This window comes from Akebia trifoliata, chromosome 8, assembly GCF_017979445.1.
Source record: "Akebia trifoliata isolate Shusen 1 chromosome 8, ASM1797944v1, whole genome shotgun sequence".
Lineage (NCBI taxonomy): Eukaryota > Viridiplantae > Streptophyta > Magnoliopsida > Ranunculales > Lardizabalaceae > Akebia > Akebia trifoliata.
The window spans coordinates 8,692,279-8,703,020 of NC_141382.1; the positions used below are offsets into that span (position 1 = coordinate 8,692,279).

Consider the following 10,742-nt stretch of genomic DNA (forward strand, 5'->3'; position numbering starts at 1 on the left):
AAATCAACATCAAAGCCCCTCATGCTTGAGGGCACATATCGATTCTTCTCTATTTTATTTTTCTTTTATTTTAAAAGACCAAATCCGAGGTTACCACTTATGGTGGATGGAGTAGGGTGCCTAACACCTTCCCTACTCCATAAATGGACCCCCTTACCTTGAATCAAAGGTTGGATCATGTACCCTATCCACACGAGAGTTATCAAAGTGTCAAAATGACATGTTTTTCAAAAAAATACAAATTCGGGTGACCATTCACACCCATTTCCGAAAATGAATGGTGACGACTCCAAAACACCCCAAAGTGGAGGGATGTTTCAAAATGATGAAAATCCCATGTCCACAGACCATATAGGACAAAACACTTGGGCAAGGACTTTGGCAACCGAACACTATATATAGTGAAAAAGACAATGGTATGTTTGTCTTTTACATAAGAATAATGATGAATGCACACGGTCTTGGTACGCGGCTGATGTGGCAAGGGCACAAAATCGCACATCTTTTTCATATGTATCCCGATGAAAATGATCTATGATTTTGTGCCCTTGCCACGTCAATTGCATACCCAACTACGTATCAAGACCACGTGCATTCATCACGACTCTTTATATAATAAATGCTTGTTAGCATTGACTGCAAAGCATAATTTACTACAAACAAGGTATTTAAATATAAGGATTAAGATGCACTTAACATTTATAATATAAAAAACAAACATTCTCCATCAAGTTCTCATGGGGACGTTAGCATTCTCTGTCACATTTTTTTTTCAATATTATCCCTATCTATTTTATCTTTTAGTGAAAAAGATAAAGGTATATTGATCTTTTATATAATAAATACTTATTTACATATTAAATAGGGTCCAACTTTGAATTTTGAAAGAACCCTCCTCGTTACAGGACATGTGGCATTTTGAATTTATTTCACAACCCTACATTTTCACCAAAATTTGAAACACCTCCTTAGAAATGTCATGTGTGAAATGAAGAGGGTTCCTTCCAAATTTTGAAGCTTGCCTACTTCAAAGTTTTTTTTTCTAATAAATACTTGTCTTTTAAATAATAAATGTTAAAGGCGTTTAATCTCTAAATTTAAATGTTTTGTTGTTTATAAAAAATATTTTGGCAATCAATGCAAACAATCATTTATTATGTACGTGGTAAAAAATACTAACGCCTTCATTTCTTTTTAACTAAAAGGAAAAATGGATAGAGGTGTTATTGAAAAAAATGCACGTGGTAGAGAATACTAATGTCTCCATCCTCACAAAGTCTTGGACGTTAGCATTCCCCATACATATAAATAATCAAAGATCCAGTGACTCATGAAGAATGACTCGTGAAAAAAACACATGATCCCAATCGTGAAAAAAATACATGCACGAAATCTAATGATTAAGATTTTTTCTCAAGATAAGTATTTTTGAGATATGTGTGATAGGTATATATATATATGGGGGTAGCGTATTTGTCCTATGTGACTTAAAAGTTTTAGATTGAGCTGATTTTTTTTAGAGGATGATATCTATGGTGAGAAGATCATCCTCATAAAAAATCAGTCAAATCTGAAATTTCTAAAGTCCATGAAAAGTGGTTTACAAATTTTTAATGAAACATCAACGATTTAAAATTTTAAATCACTTTTGATGGACTTAGAAGCTTCAGATTCTGCTGATTTTTTATGAGGATGATCTGCTCACCATAGAGATCATCCTCACCAGAAATCAGCTCAATCCGAAACTTTTAAGCCACATAGGACAAACTTGTTGACTCCCCAACGTTGGCTACCGATATATAAATCTTGATTGTAGGATTTCATATTTACACTCTATCATTTTGTCCAAGTAGAATGATCAATTATGTCGATATTTTTTTAATTTATTCAATCACTTAAATATAACTTTAATTTTTCATCATAAAAAAATAATTAAGAATAGCTTATGGGAATGATGGTATATCTATCTACCTTTCCTACTTGAATGTAGTTAAAGCAAATAAGATACTGATAAACACCATGTTCAATGTCTAGCCACACTTAGTATTTAACATAAATTAGTTTGATCATGTTGTACAACTTAAGTGTTTTGTCAATATCACTTTTTTAGTTATGATTACGATGTTGTCGGCTTTGTGAATTAATGTTCACGAAGTAGTTTTAACGGTCTAAAAGTGTTTTCAAAAGCTATGGGGAATCTCATGAAAACAACTTTTCGACGTGTGAAGAGTGATAATGAGTCAAGAGATCAAAAGAACCCTCAACAATCGATCTCTACGTCGATAATATTCTTGTCAAAGGAAATGATCAATCCATAATTAAATCTCTTAATCAAATTCTTGGTAGGGACTAGGGAGTTAGCTCTCCATTTAATAAGGTCTCATAATATTGTGGTGAACATCTCGATGATGTTAATCTTTTTAGATGCCGATTGGGTTGGTTGTCTCGATGACTAAAAGTTAACTTGATTTTCATTTTGTTCATGATATATATGATTGCAAAAGTTGGTCGTTGTACGAAATTAACGGGATAAGGATGTGAACCAACCAATATATTATTTGAAGTAATTGCTTCTCTCAACTACGTGAGAAGAGATAAACAAATTAATCTTCTACAGTTCTAAAACCTTAACAAGAAATCAAGAATAGCCTCACCTTCTGATCACTTTTTGGTTTTTTACATTTTTGTTGGTACTTATAATGCATATATGTATGAATTGAGTTCCGGAAAATGCTTTTGAGTTGATTTGATTTACCATAATCCCATTAATGCAACCACAATACCAAATGTCCCATTAATGCCAACCACAAAACCACATTATCCCATTAATTAATGATGGCCTAACCCCTGTACCCATTATCGGATTCGTTCTTACTAGACCGAACCGAACTGAACCATGAACCAATACCAAAGAAACCAGTATGTGACATGGTTTGTAGGATTTACTAATAAATTTGCAAACCTAACTATTCCGGTCCATGGAATTTTTTCATTGGTTCATCTAATCAAATAGTGAAGGTTTTTCTTTTTTTTTGAGAAATTTTATTATACCTCTTAATGCAAATTTGATCTTTTCTACATGAAGGTGCTAACTTAGCCATGTTGGTAAATGGTGTCTAGTGTTGATCCCAGGGCCGATGTTTAAAATCCATCGAACCCACTTCCATAATGAACCGAATTAACGAATTATATTTCTCGGGTTCATTTTAAAGTGGCCACCCCAAACCCAAATTTGAACTAAGCGAGCCGATGAACCAAGTAACATAGGTCCCATCATCATTTGTTCGTTTGAATGCTTCTTAAGAATCCTCTTACCTAAACATCACACTGTCCTTTTCAGGTTCTCTCTCGATCTGTCTTTATAAGGGGCCTCTTCTTCTTCTTTTTCTTCTTGCTTCATCATCATCTCTATCACTTTTTTCTCTTAGTTTAAGAAGTATTGAGAGAGTATAGAGAGACTTTTAATATAAGGGTTTTGACGATATTGCTCGTGTTTACTAGTAATGGAGTTTGCTAATGAGAGGATTAATAATGGTGCGATTGGTAGAACTGTTAGGATTTCTTATTTCTTCCTTCGTTTTCTTGCCATTGTCACTACTTTGATTGCTGCAACCGTCATGGAGGTGATTAACGAGACGGATAACGTTCCACTTCAGCTCTTCTTCCCCTTCATGCCACCTTTAAGTATTGTCACCACTGCTAAGTCCAAATATCTATGCGTGTAAGTATCAGATTTTTCAAAATATTTACGATATTGAATTAAATTCTTCTACATTCATGGTTGTGTTAGTAAATGTTTTAAAAATGTCGAAACCTCGATTCCACGGATTATAGTTTAATTAGATCTTATCAAAATTTTTAACTAATTTAATAATATCTAAATCTCCATCAATATAATTCGATATATTGTTACTGGTAAGATGATCAATGTAAATTGTTCATCACATTGACTCGTTCCATAAATAAAAAATATTGGCTGAGTTTATTTTTATTATCTTGACGAGACAATTAAACGAGGACTAGTGGTCAACATGAAGACAGGTTCTGAATATGGGTCGTGTGCCATTATCCATATTTCACAAGTTTTACCAACTTGGCTCTGTTGGCAACCTATGACCTAGTATTTTATCTTATTTCAATGGTAGTTAAAAGAGTCAGACTTCTATCTATCTCGCTTTTACTAATCGAAGAGAGCTAAACATTTTTTTAAATAGAGGTTAGAAGTTTCAGATTAGGCTGATTTTTTGTGAGGATGATCTCTATAGTGAAAAGACCATCCTCACCAAGAATCAATTCATTCCAAAATTTCTAACCCTAGTTTACAAGTTAAGAATAGTGGACCATCTGATTTTTGTAAATCACTTTTGATGGGATTAGAAATTTTGAAATGGGCTAATTTTTTGTAAGGATAATCTTCTCATCATAGAAATCATCCTCACAAAAAATCAGCCCATTCCAAGACTTCTAACCCATACATTGAAAAAATGTTTGGCTCTATTTAAAGCCTCTAAACACTACCCATTTATACATAAGAGTAATGATAAAATGACTCCCCCACATGACATGCTCAATCGACTCTCCTGACGTGACATGTGCAAGAACCATAGATTTGTACTCCTTGGGATACACAACTACACATCCTCATAGAAAGAGCAATTGTGTATCCTAAGAAGTACAGATCTACGATTCTAGCACCTAGCACATGTCACATTAGGGGGAGTCGATTAAATATGCCACATGATGAGATCATCCCCACCAAAAATAAGCTCAATCCAAAACTTTTAGTTCACATAGGACAAAACACATTATATATATGTATCAGTTCAATCCGAAACTTTTAACCTCGTCAAAAACGGTTTACAAAAAATGGACGGTCCACAATTCTTCAACTCATAAATATTGGGTTAAAAGTTTTAAAGTTAGCTGATTTTTTGTGAGGATGATCTCCTCGTCATAGAGATCATCCTTGCCAAAAATCAACTCAATCTGAAACTTTTAGCCCACATAAGACAAAACACATTGTAGATACACGAGTGGATATATGTGTACACGGATCGTGACCCTATATATATATATATATACACTGCAAATATTGCTTGGTGTAAAATATATAATAGATTTTTTTTTGTCTTTTGTTGAATCTTAGTTGAATTTTGTGATTTTTATATTAAATAATTTTTATTATTTATATAAAAAATAAGATTTTGTAATTAAGCATCTACTAATTCACCTTAAAATAAGAATGAATATATATATATATAGGGAAATGTTCAGCAACAAACATTTTGGCAAAACATTTTTCAAAACATGGGTTAGAGGTTTTGGAATGGGCTGATATTTGGTGAGGATGATCTCTACGGTGTAGAGATCATCCTCACCAAAAATCAGCCCATTTCAAAACTTCTATATATATATATATACTCAATTGTGTATTCATACAACGGTTTGACTCATCCAAAATGAGTCGAGTCAACTTGCATAAGTCAAATAAATGTAGACCAGTGGAGAGGCTGTGGATTAGCAAATGAGTTGTAAAAATATTATTTATCTAAGTTTAGAGTTGTCTTTACTTTTTTAAATATACAATTTATTATCATTTAATCAAAGGTAAGGTAATTTTCTAGTTTTAAAAAATAACTACCAAGAATTTGGGTCACAATTATGACTCTTCTCTCTACGTGATTTAAACATACCCTCCATGTTTTGGCAAATATTTGAGATTCTGTAAGGTTATCTGGCTATGTTTGGATTGAGAGAAGAGAAACCTAATTTCTCTCCACCTTGATTGGATTGAAAGAGAAGAGAAGAAAAAGAATCAAGTTTTTCCAGTTTGGTTAGCATTAATAACAGAAGAGAAGATAAGAGAAATTATTTATGTCAAATGACTATTATACCCTTTATAGTTTAAAGAACAAAATGCTACTTGTACAATGATACAAAATATGAACACCGAAACTCATTTATGATAGTCATTCTGGTGCTTTTTTCCAAAAGGCAAATATAATTTGAATAAATTAGAGTAGAGAACCCGTATAAAGTGAACCAATTTGCAATACAATTAGTACAAGTTTTGTGTAATACAATGAATCACATACAACCAATTTGAAAACTCGTACATTGTGATTCGTTGAATTTTGTCATTGAGTTCAACGAGCCAAGAAGTGAAGATACCACATATGTTTTTGAGAAATTTGATTTTTATATATGCATTTAGGGTCAGACTCCATTGACTCGAGAAATAACAAATGATCTCAACTGTATATGCACAACATCCAATTAATGGTTGGGATGTTATGCATATCTTGATAATACTTATCTCAAGGATAATTTTAGATCGTTGAATTAATTATGTACATGATTAAGATCTTGTGTTACACTATCTATATGGACCGCATATACATGTAGCATTCAAATAGACAATCAAGTACCATATGGTTATAGAGCATAAAATTCTAGAAACGATAGAAAAAGCAAAGTTTGGAAAAGATTTGTTTTCATGGTTAGATTTCAATTTTAAATATAGGAACTCCGCAGCCATTTATGGAAAAAAAAAATTCAAACCTAATCAAAACAATTAATTATGGATTGGGCTAACCTGACTAACTTAGTAAGGGGAAGAAAATGCCTTACTAAGACTCGTCCAATAGGAAAACAAATCAAGAACCTTAACAATTCATGACGATTTGTTTTGACGGTGGATGAGCCTCTTAATATGGCCTTTTTTCCCTCTACTAAGTTAGTCAGGAAAGTGTTTTTGATTAATTTTAGTTCAGGCTCTGCATGATACTTCAGTCCATGCAACTAGGGCTGGCTATGAGTCAAGTGTTGGTCAGACGAAGCTATTTCCATATCCTTATTCAACATTATATCTAGTTATTCGTATCCAATTTTTTACCGACTTATGCTCAGGATATTCATATCCAACTATTTATCAATTTTTTTAAAGGATATTCATATCCGACTTGTACCAAATTTTCCAAGTTGGATATATATAACTCATTGTGAAGATGATGGAAAAACCTTAAATTTGGGTTATACATAGGGTTGTCAATGAGTCGGCTCCGGTTCGATTCTTATGATATTTGGAACCATAACCTTTATATTTTATCGGTTCCGGTTCCGATTTTAAAATAAGTGGAACTGGAACCGGAACCATCAAAAATCATGGGTACCCGTCGGTTCCGGTTCTCAATAATCAAATGAGAAAAATTATTTCAAAATCATTATAGTAAATAATTTCTTCTAAAAAAATAACATATTATTTATAAAGTATCAACTTAATAATAATTTTTTCCACTAAAATAATGATTTAATGATTTTTATTTTCAAACATTAAAATGTATTTCCTTTACAAGTAATAAATTTAAAAAGTAATGACTCTTCTTAAACTCAAATATTTAGTTTATATGAAATTTGAAAAATTTTATATCATATATTAATTTTAAAATATAGGATTACCTTGAATCATGTATAATGTAAAAATAAATGACAAAATAAATCGGTTCCAAGCACCCATTGGATAGAACCTAATGGTTCCGGTTCCTATCGGTTCGGTTTCATATTAGACCCGACTCTAATCGGTTCCAATAAAAAGGAAACTGGAATCGAGGTTTTCGGTTTCGGTTCCAGTAAATGGGTACCCATTGACACCCCTAATTATACATATATTTTATTATGCATTTATCTTATTAAACGGACATTCAGGTTGGATAAGATGCATATCCATATTCAACCCTAAAAAAATTCGGACAAAAATAATTACCTATAAATTTATCCGAATTCTTAATCAAATAAAAAATTTGTACTCATATCCGAATAATTCAAGTACAATGAGACGGATAAGCAGATATTATCCAACCCATTGCCAATCCTACATGGAACATTTTCCATGTATGTTCAAAGTATTATATTCATCACGAAAATGGACCCATCGGGGAATTATTTTTTTTCAAAAATGCCATGACATAGAATTATCTATGATACTTTTACAATTTATAGAGATACGCTTATAAGCAATCCTTATGGCAATTTATTTTATTACCATTTTGACTTTGAATCCAGAATTTGATTTGTAATATAAGAAAAAGGGTTTGGTACATATTAAATATATAATATAAAATGTATTTCCCAAAGCTTTTTGAATAAATCAGGATTAGATCGTTGATTGAGCCTTTTTTTTTTTTTTTTAAAGAATTGGAGAAGTTTTGCCAATATGCCTAAACTTCAGCAACTTGACCACATTAAATATCCCCTCCTGAGTCCTGACTTCTACCGAGGGCTGTGCTAATCCGGGTCGGGTCACTCTGGTGCTTCACTTTTGATATTTTGAGTAGGCCTGACCCGTCTCAGCCCAACCTAGTAACCCTATTCAAATTCAGCTCTCTAGGGCCCACACTTCTAACTACCATGGTTTTAAAACTCGGTTTTGCATCTCGTCTCATTCAGGCTTGATACCGAGTCATCTCGGACGAGTTTTCCGATATGTTTGAGAAATCTCGTGAGACAAATAAAAAAAATGAATGCGAGTCCTAAATCTCGATCAAAAAATGACTTTGTGAGTTGGTCTTGTTCAGTTTCGATATCGAGTTAACTCGGACGATACATCTCGATCTCAGAAGAGTTTAAAAACCATGCTAACTACTAATCCAAGTTGGAGTACAAGTTTAAAATGGCAGGGGAAAACTTCGGTAAAGACGAACAAAATGAAAAAGAAACGAAAAAAAAAATTGGGAAAAAATATGACATTTATTACAAGTTTATAATATATATTTTTAAGTGAAAAAAATATTATTGAATATCTATCTACGATAATATTTTGCCACATAATTATACATTTTATGATAATAATAATATATAAAAAAAAAAAGTATAACCATCAATTGATTTGAATTTTGAGGAAAATAATACTATTAAAAAATAAATAAATTATAAAATCAACCATTATCACCAATTATTACATTAAACAATGAACCAAAATACAAACAGCCATAAGGCTATAGAAATTAAGCATAGACTTGCAAAATATAGGTTTTTGGTTTTTAATTTAATTTATTTAACTAAAAAAACATGTTTAAGGGTAAAAGTCGTGTTTAAACATTAAAACATGTTTTTTTGTAATATATAAAATTTTGAGTTTTTTATTGTGTTAATTGTTAGAGCTACCAAACGTGTTTTAAACGAGAGTCTTTTTTCAAAAAAAAAAAATGGAGTTTTTGTTACGATGCCACTAATAGCAACTAACAGTATTTCTTTTTTCTGTCTTGTTAGGTATTTCATAGTGTCAAACTCCATAGCAAGCGCTTACGCATCATTCTTATTTATCGTATCGATAACAAATCGAGGAGGATCGAAGGGCATGAAATTGACAATCATCATCTTGGATCTGATGATGGTGGGCCTGCTTTTCTCCAGCATTGGAGCTGCTACATATGTTGGTGCCATTGCTTACTTAGTCAACTCACATGTCCAATGGCACAAACTATGCAACATGTTTGGGACCTATTGTCGTCAATATACAGCTTCTGTGATCGTTTCAATGATCGGATCTTTGAGATTTATCCTTCTAATCGTGTTCGCCATTTTTAGCCTCCACAAGAGATCAAAGTCAATATGATCTGATCGATCGATCATTCTATAAATAGTTTGGACCATTGACTTTTCATTTCTTTATGTGATGCAATTCACAAAGTGGAACTGTGGTATCTTAGTATGTATTAAGTGCCTTCTTAATATAAGGAATTTAAGGATATTTATTCATTAAGTGTGGCCCACGTGATTAACGGTTGAGATTTCCCATACTGGAATGTAATTTGATGGGCACCCATCAAATTTCTTTTCTAGATGGGCTTTATTAAGAAGCCCAAAAGAAGGCTGTATTGCTCAAGATTTGAGGTCTCTTGCACCTCCATTCCATGATAATTTACAAACCCACTCATTTATCTATGAAATCTGAAAAAAAAAGTCTCCTTTGAATTCTTTAATACATATTTATCTTTCCTAATATTTATATTTATATTCATTCAATCTCAAAATCATCTTTCTACCACACTCAATTTATTAAAATGATACTTCATAACTATCCAAGACTAGGGCTGCAATGGGTCGGATAATACATATCTACCCGACTCATCCGATCCGAATAAGTCGGATATGGGCAAAGTTTTTCTACTGATTAAGAATTTGGGTAATATTACCCATTTACCCAAAAAATTTGTAGCATTGGATATGAATATACATCATATCCTACCCAATTACCCGTGTACCTGACAACAAAAGTATAATTTCATATTCTAAATATAAAATATATGTAAAGAATTAGTTTTTTATTATATAATTTTTGTTATTAAAGTAAAAAAATTCAGACAAGATGGTAAAAATTTGGGTGATCCTAGAATCGATTAAGAAATCAGGTATGATTATCTACCTAAAACTTAGGAAAAAATTTGGATATGAGTATTATCCATCCCTCAACTTTATAAAGCATAAGTGATTTTACTATCATCTAATCATTTTATAAAATTTTCTTTTAATTCGATTTTTATCATGGTTTTAGATATGGTCCGCGACCTAGATGACTTGTTCAGTCATCTTGGTCTTGTTTGTGAATGATACGGACATCAGTGTGATACAAACTTCATGCTGTCTTGTTAGACAAACAAGATATCTCGGACGAGATTTATGAACTCTCGGACTAGATAAGAGAGATGAAAAAAAAAAAAAATTTCATCTCGTTACTAGCCTTA

The 10,742-nt window shown here is 32.1% G+C and overlaps 1 pseudogene; it reads left to right on the forward strand.

Annotated features, from left to right (window-relative positions):
• The first annotated feature begins 3,395 nt into the window (after positions 1-3,395).
• LOC147395924 (CASP-like protein 1E1 pseudogene) lies at positions 3,396-9,693 on the forward strand (annotated as a pseudogene).
• Positions 9,694-10,742: the final 1,049 nt, after the last annotated feature.